The 14,996-nt window shown below is 41.0% G+C and overlaps 1 protein-coding gene across 4 annotated transcripts in view; it reads left to right on the forward strand.

The window, feature by feature from the left end:
• The first annotated feature begins 10,361 nt into the window (after positions 1–10,361).
• USP8 (ubiquitin specific peptidase 8) overlaps positions 10,362–14,996 on the forward strand; it is a 98,131-nt gene continuing 93,496 nt past the window's right edge. For 3 of the 4 annotated variants that reach the window (XM_049904958.1, XM_049904956.1, XM_049904959.1), the window contains exon 1: positions 10,362–10,500. The gene's annotated coding sequence lies outside the window, so the exon portion shown is untranslated. Of the gene's footprint in view, positions 10,684–14,996 lie in introns of all 4 variants that reach the window. The other variant, XM_049904957.1, reaches the window with a different exon arrangement.

Raw genomic sequence — 14,996 nt, forward strand, 5'->3', positions numbered from 1 at the left:
AGTAAGCACCAACAGACTTCATTTCTTGCATAATGAAATAAAGGTGCATTTTTGTTCTCTTACCTTGCTTGGTCTCTCGTTTATTGGTCAATATTTTTTTATGAGTCATGCCGAGTAGGAATCTTGGGTTTCCACTGGTAACATTTCTGGCGAGCCAGCAGGAGCCACCTGCTCGGTTCTTGAGGTGGATCAGAAAACAGAAGAGCCCCAATGTCTAGCACTACCAGGAGATTTTCTCCCAGAGACCTTGGAACAGTTCTGAAAGCCAATCCCCTCCCCTGGGACTCAAACAATGGTTCTGTGAGAGACATGAAATGCACCTGGGTTGTTTGGTAAGTGCCTAGGTAAGGCCTTAGAAGAGGCCCAAGAAATGGAAGAAATCGACTGTTGAGGGAATTGAGAATCTGAGGGTATTTGGGAAGTAACAGGGTAGTTCATAGGTAATGCCTTAGAAGAGTCCCAGGAAGCTGGAGGAATTGACCACTGAGGGCATAAAAGCTTCAGGTACCTGTTAAATTGGTGCACTGGATTAGGTTGTGTGAGTGTGTAAGTATGTGTATCTAGAGAATGGAGAACATTCAATGGATCCCAAAATGTGGCCCGCTAAGGTACATACTTAAGAACTGGGAAAAGAGACTCAGAAAGACATGGCTCTGGCAGTATGCTTGTCTGCTTCCCACTTTTGCCTTTTTTAATATACACCAAATAAAATCTTTCTTTTTGCTTTACTAAACTTTGTGGTGTTTTCACCCTATGAGTCAGTTGTTGCAGGGATTCTAAAACCACAAATCCAGTTAACCTCAAGGAGACCTGGACTGCAGAGCAGAAGCCAGCAAAAAGAGAGATCCTATTTCCTGGACCCAAGCATTCGCACTCCACGTCCCTTCGACACCCGCAGGGTGAGTGCTCTCAGAAAATGAGCCTTTCCTTATTCTTTTTGTTCTTTTTCTCGTGTTTTCTTAACTTTTGTTTGGCATATTTGTTTGAAAAACCAGTTGTTTGATTAAGGAGAATATTTCTTAGATTTTTGCTTGGTCATTTTAAGAGTGATATCTAGTAACCTTTAGTGAACTGCAGTTCAGGTCTGGATTCGGGTGTTTCAAACATTAAAGAGGTAATTCTACTTTCGAAGAACTCTGAGCCACTGTAAGTTGCAAAAATTCGGGCACAGGTTGAACAGTAAAAGCAATTAGGGTGGTTGCCAGTGCCCATCACGAGCATTAAACGTTCCCTTTACAGGATAAGGTGGTTGTGAGACAGGCTAGAATAGGCTGCCTGCCACCCACAAGAGAACGCTCGCACAAGGAAGGTACACATTGGTCTAAGTAAAACACTGTCCAAACCCCGTGGTGTTTCTCATTAGGTTTTTTTTTTTGTGGCTCAGATAAAACCTGGAAAACAGTGCTCTGTTTTGCCAAATTTGCAGGGAGAAGTGGTAGTCTCCTGCCTGTCTTATGATATAGTTTCTCAATAAAGAATCACAATGTTAAAATTAAAATCATCGATAGACACTTTACTTTCCAGTTGGAGGAATGAGTATGTATAAGGTCTAAAATAAGAGGCTAGGTCTCTAGCCATTGGAATGAATTCTGTTCAAAAAGAAGAAAACCAAAAGCTTAACATCGTTGATAAATGAGCCTAGATTTTCCGCTCTGCAGCCGAGACCTGGTTTGGGATTCATATTTTAAAACAGTATAAACTGAGTATAGTAGAAGTAATTTAGAATTTCAGTCACTACTTTGAGAAAATGAGCTTTCATTTGTGTTGTCTCTTTCTTTTTGGGGAACTTTGCTTGATGATCAGGTTTTGTCAAAAGGTCTAATATTCCTCCATCTGAGGCTCTGGCAAGTTAATAAATTTTATCTAGAACCTGTTTTTTTTATTTCCGTTGAATTGAGTTAATCTTACCAAAAATTGCTATATACATATCCTTGTTCAGTTATAAACCAACAAGAGGTCAGTAGCCATGATGAAAAGCCTCAGCCCAATATTTGCCCCTCTCCAAAAATAAGTCAAACAATTCTGAGCCAGGGTACAGTTCCAAATGGACACTGGTCCTCGATGGACAATGTCCAAAAAGAAATGGGAAGAGTGAGACAGAGCTGCCACAATGCTGTATTCTTTACCTGGCTTCCTCCCCTACAGTGTTGTATTGCAAAATCATTTCCTTTGCTGGACTTCTCCTCGCCCCAGCTTTACATTTGAATTCTACTTTTACTTGAGGTTATGTGTAAACCCCATTGCACCTGCATAGTATGATTAAGAATGTTGCTGATGCAGAGAATCCCTGATGGAGCAGGAGAAAACTGCGATGCAGACCTCAAATTCTAGTAAAAAGACCAGACTTAATGGTCTGACTGAGACTAGAGGGACCCCAAAGGTCATGGTCCCCCAGCTCTCTGTTAACCCAAAACTAAAACCATTCCCAAAGCCAACTCTTCAGAGAAAGATTAGACTGGACTATACGACATAAAATGATACTGGTGAGGAAAATGCTTCTTAGCTCAAGTAGACACATGAGACTATGTGGGCAGCTCCTATCTGGAGGTGAAATGAGAAGGCGGAGGGGGACAGGAGCTGGTTGAATGGATATGGGAAATACAGGGTAGAGAGGAGTGTGCTGTCACATTGTAGGGAGAGCAACTAGGCTCACATAACAATGTGTGTATAAGATTTTGTATGAGAAACTGACTTGAATTGTAAACTTTCACTTAAAGCACAATAAAAAAAAGAAAAAAAGAATGCTGCTGACGAAACTTGTATGAACTCTCTACTTGTAAACCCCTTTAAAAGTAACTGTCTGCCCACCCTGGCGAGCAGTCTTGACAGCAGTAGGCACCAACTGACTCCATTTCCTTGTACAATGAAATAAAGGTGCCTTTTTGTTCTCTCACCTCTGTCTCTTGTTTACTGGAGTCATGCCGAGTTAGAACCTGGGGTTTCCACCCGGTAACACTTTAGTTTCATCATTAAGTGCCTGGGGCACCCCACTTCACTAGAAAGGCCTAGTGCGGCTGCCTTATTCTGCTCCCTCTGCTGCTGTTGCTTTTTGTTCTTACTACTGCTGCACTGCCATCTCTCATTGTCTTCTGCGTTACAGCTCCTCTCTCTCTCTCTCTGTCTCCATGTCTCCCTTTAAGTCTAGTGCAATGGCAAAACTGACCAATCCCCTTGTTAGGGTTCCATACACCTTATTTGCATGGCCCCGCCCCCACAAGGGTGCCATACACCTTCTTATTAGTAAGCTGTCCTGTCCCTTTGGTGGGCCACAAGCATCTTATCTGCATAATCTCACCCAATCATTTCATGGGAGTTAGAAGACCATGGCAAGAAACGCCATATAAATAAAAGTGACCCATCACACTGCACGCTCACACTAGAATAGCTAAGATGAACAAAAAAAAAAAACAGAAAATAACAAATGTTGGCGAGATGTGAGGAGATTAGAACGCTTATCCACTGTTGGTGTGAATTCAAAACGGTATAGCTGTTGTGGAAAAGAGTGTGGTGGTTCCTCAAAAAACAAAAATAGAACTACCATACCAAAAACCAAACCAAATCCATTGCCTTCAAGTCAATTCTGACTTATAGCAACCCTATAGGACAGAGTAGAACTGCCCCATAAGGTTTCCAGGGCTGTGATCTGTAAAGACTGCTGTGTGTTTCTCCTGTGGAGTGGCTGGTGGATTCCAACTGCTGACCTTTTGGTTAGCAGCTGTGCACTTAACCACTGCACCACCAGAGCTCCCAGAACTACTATAAAAAAAAAAATCCATTGCTGTTGAGTGGATTCCGAATCATAGAAATGCTATATATGACCCAGCAATTCCACTTTCTAGGAATATACCCAAAAGCCTTGAAAGCAGAGACTCAAACAGAATTTCTACACTAATGTTCACTGCAGCACTATTCACAATGGCCAAAAGGTAGAAACAACCTAAATGCCCATCAGCAGATGAATGGATAAACAAAATGTGGTACATATATACAATGGAACACTACACAGTCAATAGGAGAAATGAAGTCTTGATATGTGCTATAATATGGATGGATCTTGAAGACATGCTGAGTGAAATAAGTCAATCACAAAAGGACAAATATGGTATGACCTCACTTATATAAAAAGATAAAAACAGGCAAATGTATGGAGACCAAAATTTCTTAGTGGTTACCAGGGATGGGAGGGAGGAGGAAGGATGGGGGGCTATTGCTTATGGAGTAATGAGTTTTAGTTTACAGTAATGGAAAAAAGTCATATTGAGTAAGGGTAGGGTTCTGTAGCTGATTAATGTAACTGCTGTCAATAAATTGAATAGGCAAAATGCATGTGATAGATATATTTACAATGATGACCAAAAAAAAGCAGTTTCTGAGGTTGCTTATGTACAACCAAACACCTCATGGAATTTGGTCCCTTGGTTTGTAGGTTTAGGGTCATGGTTTCATGGGACATCCCTGTTAACTGGCCTAATAAAATGTTCAGTGCTTCTGTTCTATCTCCTAGTTCATTGCATAGTGCCTTGGTTCTTAAATGCTTTCAAGCAGCCATCCTAGTCACAACAATGGGTCTCTATTCATCTGGATCAACAGAGGAAGAAGTAGAGTCAGGGATAGAAGAGGAAATGGAATGTATGGCTAATTGCCTCCATGAACAACTGCCTCCTTTGCCATCAGACCAGAAGAACTGGATGGTGCCTGGCTGCCATTACTGAGCATTTTGATCAAAGATACTGTAGAAGAATCCTGATCGAAAGAGGGAAAACACAGAACAGAATTTCAAATTCTCATGGAATCCAGTCTTTCAGGAGCCATGGAGACCAGATGAACTCCTGAAACTATTGCCCTAAGATAATCTTTGAACCTTAAACCAAAAATATCCTCTGAAGTCTTCTTAAAACCAAATAATAATTTAGCTTAACTAATTTTTTTTTTTTTTTAGTAAACAATGTCTGCCTTCAGCACTGTGCTCTTTTAAGATCTATCTATATGGAACAACAGCACTTGAAAGGTCAGATAGAAAACTTAGGGGGCAGCTAGTTTATGCTAATGGGGGAGGAACAACTCAGGATGGTTGTACAACTTGAAGAATGTAATCAATATCACTGAATTGTACATGCAGAAATTGTTGAAATGGTGTATGTTCTGCTGTGTATATTCTCAACAGCAAAAAGAAAATGAATTACAAAAAAGTAAAACTTAAAATATTTCGAGGATAAAATTATAAACTCTCCAGTAACTGTATAAAGAATCTAGTTAGCTAGTTAAAATTTCAAATGCCTTTCACGAGATCTTTCACAAACAACTATTTTAAAAATAAATTCAGATGGAAGGGAATGTTTTCTCATGACTAGATGAAGTAATGTTTCAGGTGGAGTGAGTCCGTGACCAGCTGCATCAGAATCATGCTGGACACTTTAAAATACGAATTCATGTGTCCCTCCCCTTACCTACTGAATCATAATCCCAGAGGTTGGTTCTTATGCACACTTCAGGAGAGACATACTAGTCTGTCTGCTGGATAACATGGGCACTGTTGGCTCTCATCAGGCAGCCTAGCAACAAGCTGGCTCAGCAGGGAGGCTGTCAGGCTTCTGGTAGAAACCAGTGTTAACAAGGAAAACACCTCAGATTGGTGACACGGCTTTTTTCTTTTTTCCTAAATTTTATTTATTTTGTTGTTGTTGTTGAGTTGTTGAGTGGCTTGTTTCTTAAGCAAACAAGAGTGTAACTCTAATACAAAAACTCACAGTTTTCAAATCCGCCAGGTGATCCCTGCTCCCCCCAACTTCTTCAGATATATGTGAGGTAACAGGAGTCAGGATCCCTCTTCTGGAACACTCCCGATCAGGCATCCAGTCTTGTCAGGCTCAAGCTCAACTATCCATGCATTCCCAGCCACAGGCTCCCAGATCTGAGTCTGTGACTTTTTGTTTTGTGCCTGCATTGTGTGTTGCTGTAGTGTTTTTTGAGCCACATATCACTTGACAATCTTAAAGTTTGAAAACCACTGTTATTGTTGTTGTTAGGTGCCATCAAATAGGTTCCAACTCATAACGACCCTATACACAATAGAACGAAACATTGCCCTAACCTGCACCATCCTTACAATCGTTGCTATGCTTGAGCGCATTGTTGCAGCCACTGTGTCAATCCACTTCGTTGAGGGTCTCCCTCTTTTCCACTGACGCTGTATTTTGCCAAGCATGATGTCCTTCTCCAGGGACTGATCCCGTCTGACAACACATCCAAAGTATGTAAGATGCAGTCTCACCATGCCTGCTTCTAAGGAGCATTCTGACTGTACTTCTTCCAAGACAGAGTTGTTCGCTCTTTTGGCAGTCCATGGTATATTCAATATTCTTCCCCAACGCCACAATTCAAAGGCATCAATTCTTCTTTGGTCTTCCTTATTCCTTGTCCAGCTTTCACGTGCACATGACGTGATTGAAAATACCATGGCTTGGGTCGGGCGCACCTTAGTCTTCAAGGTGACACCCCTGCTTTTCAACATTTTAAAGAGGTCCTCTGCAGCAGATTTACCCAATGCAATGCTTCTTTTGATTTCTTGACTGCTGCTTCCATAAGTGTTAATTGCGGATCCCAGTCAAATGAAATCCTTGGCAACTTCAATCTTTTCCCTGTTTATCATGATGTTGCTCATTGGTCCAGTTGTGAGGATTTTTGTTTTCTTTATGTTGAGGTGCAATCCATACTGAATGCTGTGGTCTTTGATCTTCATTAGTAAGTGCTTCAAGTCCTTTTCACTTTCAGCAAGCCAGGTTGTGTCATCTGCATAACACAGGTTGTTAATGAGTGTTCCTCCAATCCTGGTGCCCCGTTCTTCTTCATATAGTCCAGCTTCTCGGATTATTTGCTCAGCATATAGATTGAATAGGTATGGTGAAAGGATACAACCCTGACGCACACCTGAAAACCACTAGGCGTGTATTATTTAATATACTTACCAACGACTTGAAAGAAATAAACTCTTCATCAAAAACCACACCCCTACTCCCACAGACAGCATTACGTTACTTTAGGTAGTTTAAGAGTCATATACCCGTTGCCATCGAGTCAATTCCAACTCATAGAGACCCTATAGGACAGAGTAGAACTGCCTCATAGGGTTTCCAAGGAGCCGCTGGTGGATTCAAACTGCCAACCTTTTGGTTAGCAGCCAAGCTCTTAACCACTGTGCCACCAGGGCTCCATAAGAGTCGTAGCAATGGTAATAAACTCCACGAATTTTGTTTATAATTTCGAATTAATTAAAGTATATTTAAATTAGATGCTTCCTTAAGATGTCATTATCGCTAAAACTTAATATATAGAAAAAGTTTAAGCATGTGTGTTGACTCTATGATCTCAATTTAATATACTTACAGCACCAGTTTCTATGGCTTTTGAATGGGATTCTCTTTTTGCCAGTTAATGTAGCATGATAAAATTGCAGAAATATTTCTTGAGTAACTCCTTGATGACCTAAGTCAAAAAGTCAAGTAAGTGAAAATTTTGGGGTCGGGTCAACAAACTAAAACTCTCTCATATGGGATAAAACCATGTGCACCATTATTTGTAATACTGGATTCTGAAAATCACATTTGTGAGAAAAATCTAACAGAATCAGAGCAGAGCTAGAAGACGATAAAGTAATAGTTAGAATGGCAAACAGTTGAAGGACAGCACAACAATCAGAACTCTTCGGTCTACATAGAAAAACAAAGGCAGAGATGAGAAGTGACCTAAGTCTGTAAAGAGTCCCTGGGTGGTGCAAAGAGTTAACAAGCTCTGCTGCTAATCAAAAGGTTGGAAGTTCAAGTCCTCCCAGAGGTGCCTGAAAGAAAAGCCTGACAATCTACTTCAGAAAAATCAGCCACTGAAAACCCTATGGAGCACAGTTCTACTCTAACACACATGGAGTCACCATGAGTTGGAATTGATTCAACAGCAACTGGTTTTTAAGTCTGTAAATAATAAAAGGATGAAAAAGGTACACATGAAGTTGTTCACTAAATCCTGAAATCATAGAATGAGGGGTTATTCCTAAAACAACTAAGTAAGTTTATGCCAATTAGATAGAAATATACCTTCACATAAAAAGTAGAACTCGTATCATCCTAAGCGGTGATACAGTAGATTTTTTTAAAGTTAAGATAAACTAACGACTGATAGTGTCCTAGTGAAGTGTAAAGAGTGAGTAGTTACATGTGATCAAATTGACAGCGGCAACTCAAAAGATTAGGTAGGAAATTCAGGCAGTGAGTTTATGTTAAAGGGAGAGGAACAACTCAGAAAAGGAGGGTGATAATGGTTACGTAACTAAAAGAATGTAATCAATGTCACTGAATCGTACATGTAGAAACTTGAATTTGTATATGTTCTGCTGTGTGTATTCTCAACAACAAAAATTAATTACATTAAAAAATGATAGAAAAGAACAGAAAATTTAAACGAAGGTTTAAGGCAGAAATTGCAAAATAGAGAGTGCCAAGCACCTGACCTTTGAACCATCCAGGAGGACAGCCAAGACCTTCCACCATTTGTCTGGAGATAAAATGCTGAGTTTGACGGGCCATGCAACTGACCCAATGTGATAATCATTATGATTTGGGGAGACAAAAAAAGAGATGGATAGTGAAGAATGACTGATTAGTGAAGGAACAACTGAAACTTGTGCCGTGGCTAAAAAACAACTGAGAAGAAAATTTGTACACAGTGTTGTAAATTGTATCACATGCATGAAAGCTAAATTTTTCTTAAAATATTTGCAGTGAGTCACTTCTCGTGTTATTCTGAGATAAGCATGTCTCAGTGGCTTCCAAGGCCTTGCATAATCTATGCTCCACCTTCTGAGGTCATCTCCTATCATGTTTCAATATGCTCTATGTCAGCCATACTGGTCTCCTTGCCATTCCTCCAGCACATCAGCCTTTTCCTGCCTGCCTTCACCCGTACTGCTCCCACTGCCTGGGTGCTCTTCTCCCACATGTAGCCACGGCTTGTTCCCTCTCTTCACTGAAGGCTCTGTGGAAATGTCCTTTCAGAGAGGCCTTCCCTGACTATCCCATCAAAAATAGCACCTCTCTGTCCTTGTTGGCACCTTACCTTCTTTTTCTTTTTAAGACTTAATAACACCAGACATAGTGTATGTGTATTTGCTTTTCATCTGTCTCCCCTACCAGAATGTAAGAAAGCTCTGTGTGGGGCAAGGACTTTATATCCTGAGTCTATATAACAATGTCTGGCATAGAACATGTATTCAGAAAATACTTGTGGAACAAATGGAGGATGAATCAGGTTGAGTTTTGGACTACTCCTTATGCTGGATGGTCCTTGAATTGAAGCAATGGTTAAATATAGGCCGTGCCTCAACAGCTAGTGACCAGCACTTGGATTCTAAGTACAAGAGATACTGCTGCCTGTCCTGAAAAAGAACCAGGGTCTACGATGAATTCAATGAACAGGTGACTCTGCTCCTTAAGAACTCTCATTCCACAAATTTTGAACAGTCCAAAGTCCACGCCAAGATCTCTGAGTTCTCAAGGAACATTCTTGTTTTTCCTGTTTTTATCACCTTAATTCAGTTTTGGCATCATCTTGTCCTCTCGTGCCCAGTTTCTCTTCTGCACCAGTTGACCCACATGTGGAAATTTCCCTTAGTGTTCACAAAAATTCATGCGGGTAACTAGTGTTTCAGTCAACTTGACTGAAGTTCTAGGCAAGTAGAGAGGGAAAGTCCGCTTATTGGGGGGAAGTATTATATCACACACACACAAAAAAAAATCACAGCAACACAAATAACTTTAGGAGAATGCTAAACAGCCTTATTCACTAAAACCTTTCTGCCACTCATCATCGGAGACTTTTTATCATTGGTAAATCCACTCCTACGGCTTCTCTGCGTCTTTCGCTTCACATGCTGGCCCTCAATCTCTCTCTCACATTGTCTTCGGCCTAAAGTCTTCTCTGTCTTCCTTTAGTTCCTACTTTCAAACTCAGCTCTGAGCTTTACTGCATACCCAAATTAATCAAGGTGCTCAGCAGGGGAAAACACAGCTTCTTTCCTACCGTCCACCCTCAAAAGATACGCACAGTTGTGAATATTTTTTTCCTTCGTTGCGTTTTATGATTACGTCCATTCTGGAACTTAGGGAGTAAGAGGAGGGGCGGCCGCCAAACCCCATCCAGCTAGGCGCAGCCTGGGCACCGCCCCCGCCGCCCACTCAGACGTCCTCCCTCGCCATCTACAGCCCTAGCTCTTCGGGCAGGGGCGGGGAGGGGCTGAGAGGCAAGTCACGCGCGCACGCATACGCGCGAAGCCCCACCCCACGGTGACGTCTTGAGATGCGACGCGTCGCATCGCGACGCAGTGCAAATCGGGAAAAGGGCATGAACGGGGCTGGCTTCCGTCGGGGTAGCGAAAGCTGGTTGTTCTTGGGGTTGGGGAAGATGGGCCTTCGGCTAGAAGGCCGGCCTTAGTGAAGCGCGCCCGATACCACGGTGAGTTCGGGGTTGGGAAGGGAAGTCGGCCGCAGTGAGCTCCTTTTCCTCCCGCCAGCTACTGGTCACTCGGAAGACAAACACTGTCCACGGAGAGGGTTAGGACAGCCCCGAAACATAAAACCAGCTTTTGGAGGAAGGGCCCAACCTCAGCTTTTTCCGCTGCCCGCATAGGAATGCCCAGTAAGTTTCGTGTGGACTCAGATTTTCTTGTCCGAGAAGGTGGCCTTGACCATTTCTCCTCCCTTCTGGACACCCAGACCCTACTTTGACCTCCCTCCTCTTGCTTCCGTTTTCCGGTTTTTTGCTGTCTACAATCCCAGGCCTTATTACAGCCCCTCAGTGTTTCCCAATCCCTACTCTGGCCCAGTCACGCTTGCTTTCAGTCAAGTGCCAAGTATGGCTGAAGACTGTAAGCTCATCAGAGTTACAACTATGACTTCCCCAAAGACAGCTATTTTTTCTTAAAATGTGTCTTGTATCCTAGAGTTGTTGGGCAAGTTAATTTCATCTCAGCTTCATCTTGGAAATTAACAGAACTCTAAACTGCAGTGGTACGTATTTATATATAAAGCTATAGACCACACTCCTGGGTTTATTTCTTGCCTCCAATTCATTCTGCGACCTTGTAACAAGCCATTTAATTGCTAACGAAACATGTACCTGACTCACAGAGTTGTTGCGGAATCTGAGGAAATTAACATGTCTTAAGAGTGCTGAGGGTTTCACATGAAAGGGATGCCGAACTAAAGGATGCTACTCTTTCTGAATCTGCAAGCATCTTTAATTTTGTGTGTATCTTGCTGCAACCATTAAAATGTCAAGTGAAATTTGTTAAGGAAGTGTTCCCATTCTAGGCTTGTTCTGCAGCTTTGCTAGCTAAGCAGTTTTTCATTTCGACAGAATCTGTTTAAGATTCATGGATGAATGTCATTCATGATGGATTTTCAGTTTCTTATGACTTCACAGTATTTGGGCCAGTTTATCTGACAGGTAATGTAGGTTGTGCTGTCTTTATCATGTTGGTACAGCTGCCTTGAAATGTGTATTCCTTTTCTTGTGACACATTAAAATTAGATAGTAAGGATCCTGTAATAGTTAAAAAAAAAAAAAAGCTAACATCATTGAAATTATGCACATAGGTGTGTATTGTATTTTTTGAAAAGACTGCAGGAGAAAAACTAACAAAACTCCTTTAAAGATGTGTTATTAGCATTTTATATACTTAAACTTTATTAATCATTATGGGCATTTGTTTGTAAATGTGAACATAATGGGACAGAACTAAAATGACTTATAAAGTAAAAAAGCCGTATCAGATTTTTTTCCATACAATGTCCAGCATATTTTATTACGAAGTTTTTCTACATGAAAATGCACTCATTTTTATAGAGGTCAAAGGAAAGACATTCATGAAAATGTGAGTTGCTACTAAGTTTAAATATAATTAAGGAAGCATTTAAAAATATCTTGGTTACTGTTCCATTTACCTATTGCTGTGTAACAAATCACTCCAAAGCATAGTAGTTTGAAAGTACACTTTATTATTACCTAACATGTTTCTCTGGGCTGACTGGACTCAGCTGGGTGGTTCTTACACATTTGTAGTGAGATGAGCAGCTGGGGTTTGGAGTCTGAAAACTGGGCTGAACATCCAAGATGGCTGACCTACATGGATAGCAGTTGATGTTGGCTGGGATTTCAGCTAGGAATGTCAACTGGAGTGCTTACATGTAGTCTTTTTATGTGGCTTGGACTTCTTACAGCATGACAGTTGGGTTCCAGGAGCAAATGCTTTAAGATGCAGGAAGTGGAAACTGCCAGCCTCTTAAAGTCTGGACCAAGAAATTGACACTGTTATTTCCAACATACTCTGTTGGTCAGACCAATCAAAGAGCCCTCCACCAAATGATAAACTCCTACCTTTTAATGGGAAGAACGTTAAAGAATTTGTGGCCATCCTTAAAAAACCAAACCCATTGCCATCAATTCGATTCCGACTCATAGCGTGGCCATCCTTAGCCTATCATAATTATGAAAAAGTTGTATTGGGCTAATGTTTGGATTTATATAGTAGATGCAGAATAAAGTACTTTTCCACTGACTTTAACTGTAATGCGTTATACCTTCATGGCATGTTACAATATTCAGAGCATTTTTATGTATATATTAATTTGTTACCTACAATAACCCTATAGAAGGAGATGGCATCATTCCCCTTTTGCAGATGAAAGTAACTGAGAATTGGTGGTGGTGGTGGTAGTGTTGGGGAGGATTTAAGGAATTTGCGCAAAGTTATATGATTAGTATGAAACTAAGACTTACATTTCCATAATACTAAATTTATTATTGGTAAATGATGAGGTCTGGGCATCAGTATTTTAAAATTCTCCAGGTGATTCTAATGTACAGCAAGGATTGAGAACTATTTTTTTTTTTAATGCATAGTAAGCTGCTAACTGAAAGGTTGAATGTTCGGACTCACCAGCTTCTTCGCAGGAGATGTGGCAGTCTGCTTCTGTAAAGATTACACCTTTGGGAGCCCTATGGGGCAGTTCTGCTCTGTCCTGTAGGGTTGCTGTGAGTTGGAATCGACTTGGCAGCAGTGGGTTTGTTTTGTTTCCTTTGTTTTAAGCATGATCTGGTTCCGTACTCATCCGTTTTGTATCTGTTAAAAAAAAAAAGTGAAGCAGATAATGATGAAGAGGAGATAAGAAATAGATTACGGTTATAAATGTAAAAAAAATGTATAAATGTAGTAGACATCTATTCTGGAAAACAGTTATCCTTCTGTTTGTTTTTGGGAGTGGTCTTTAATAAAATAACAGATTCTGCAGTAGTTTGTTAGTGCCTGTTTATGGTGCTAAGCATATTGTACTTTGTTTTATATTAATACTGTGTACTTATATTTCATCTTAAGAGGTAGAAACTTTCTTAGGAGATACATTCTTTGTGTTCTCTAAAGCTCCCAACGCTGCACCTTGTGTATAAACCAAAAAACTCGTTGCCGTTGAGTCGATTTCAACTCATAGCGACAGGGCAGAACTACCCCATAGGGTTTCCAAGGAGCGGCTGGTGGATTTGAACTGCCGACCTTTTAGTTAGCACCCAAGCTCTTAACCACTGCACCACCAGCGCTCCAAGAGGTAGAAACTGTTAGGAGATAACATTCTTTGTAGCTCCCAATGCTGGACCTTGTGTATAGTAACCAGTAAGCCAGTTGCCATCTAGTCGATTCTGCATGGCAGCTGCATGGTGTCAGAGTAGAATTGTGCTCCATAGTATTTTCAGTGGCTGATTTTTCAGAAGTAGATTGCCAGGTCTTTCCTCTGAGGTGCCTGTGGGTGGCCTGGACCCTCCAAACGTTCAGTAAGCAGCCTAGTGTGCTCACCATTTGCACTACCCAGGGACTCCTTGTGTATAGCAGATATTCTAAGTGTTTACCAAGTTGAAGCCAGTTTGTAAAATCACTCTTTAGAGTTAGGGGTAGTTATTTTACACACACACTCTCTTTTTAAGCACTGTAAGAACTTTGTAAAAGTTCCTTGGAATTTTTTCTTTCCTTGGTTTCCATAGTTTTGTACTTTTCTGGTTTTCCTTCATTCTAGTAGCTCCTTCTGTTTCCCTTTATTGGATCATGCCTCCTTTGGACCCACCATTCTGGGCCCTTCAAGTACTTTGTCAGCTCTAGACAAATAAGAACTCATATCCTGGGTGATCCATTCTCCTGATTTTAATTACTAGTGTAAATGATGTCCATATTTTTAAAACTATTATACACTTTTTTGTGGTACATACATACAGTAGAACACTGTTCAGCCAGTGGGAGAAATGAAGTCTTGATACACGTTGCCATATGCATGGAGCTTGAGGACATTATGCTGAGTGAAATAAATCAATCACAAAAGGACAAATATTGTGTGACCTCACTTATATAAAAAGATGGGGAAAGGCAAATATATAGAGACCAAAGTTTATTAGTGGTTACCAGGGTTGGGGGAGAGGGGGAAAAATGAGGGTTATTGCTTATAGAGTACTGAGTTTCAGTCTATGGCGATGGAAAAATCACATTGGCTAAGGTAGGGCTGCACAGCCGATCATTTTAAGTGTTGTCAAGAAGTTGTACACCTGTAAAAAGTTGAATCGGCAAAAGCTGTGTGATAGATATTTACAACAGTTTTTTAAAAAGCTGCTGCTGAGGCTGCTTAGGTACAGCCAAGCATCTTTTGTGATTTGGTTCCTTGGTTTGAAGGTTTAGGGTCATGGTTTCATGGGACATACCAGTTAATTGGCCTAATAAGGTGTTTAGTGCTTCTTTTCTACCTCCTAGTACACTGTGTAGTGCTTGGGGTCTTAAAAGAATGCAGGAGGCCGCCCAAGGCCTATTCCTATTCACCTGGACCAACAGAAGAAGGAGGAGAGTCAGGAATAGGAGGAGGATATGGAATGCGTGGCTAATTGCCTCTGTGAACAACTGTCTCCTTTGCCGTGAAACC

Source organism: Elephas maximus, chromosome 12 (assembly GCF_024166365.1).
Source record: "Elephas maximus indicus isolate mEleMax1 chromosome 12, mEleMax1 primary haplotype, whole genome shotgun sequence".
NCBI classification, from domain to species: domain Eukaryota; kingdom Metazoa; phylum Chordata; class Mammalia; order Proboscidea; family Elephantidae; genus Elephas; species Elephas maximus.